This window comes from Corvus brachyrhynchos, unplaced genomic scaffold (assembly GCF_000691975.1).
Source record: "Corvus brachyrhynchos isolate BGI_N302 unplaced genomic scaffold, ASM69197v1 scaffold281, whole genome shotgun sequence".
Taxonomy (NCBI): Eukaryota; Metazoa; Chordata; class Aves; order Passeriformes; family Corvidae; genus Corvus; species Corvus brachyrhynchos.
The window spans coordinates 2,869,199-2,869,673 of NW_008236509.1; positions in this window are offsets into that span (position 1 = coordinate 2,869,199).

Here is a 475-nt window from a genome sequence, read left to right on the forward strand (position 1 = left end):
GGAAAGAGAGTTGTAAGAATATCCAGAGTAATTCATCGTAGCTGGAGGGCAAAAATACCAAAACTCTGTGGAGCACCATTTCTGCCTCTAAGGTACATAGAGATGACATTCTAGTCTAGCAAGAAAGAGAACAAATGAAAATACTAAAATTGAGGTAAACCCCACCTGAATCACAGCAGCAGTCTCTCTCTTACCCCAACAGTCTGGCTCCTCACTTACCACAGCAGTTTAAGATCTGGTAGCTATAATGTACAAATTAATTCAGAACATTTAGAACCCAGAACTAAAAAATCCAGATCAACCAGACATACTCAATTCAGGCAACGTAATGGAAACCCCCTCCCCCCCCAAACCCTAAAACTGTATTTCTTCATGTTGCAAGCAGAAAATGTAGTCTAAATTGCCAATTTGTTTCCAACAATCTTAACTTTTTGAGACTTAATATTTTAATAACAAATGACTAAGCATTATAAGG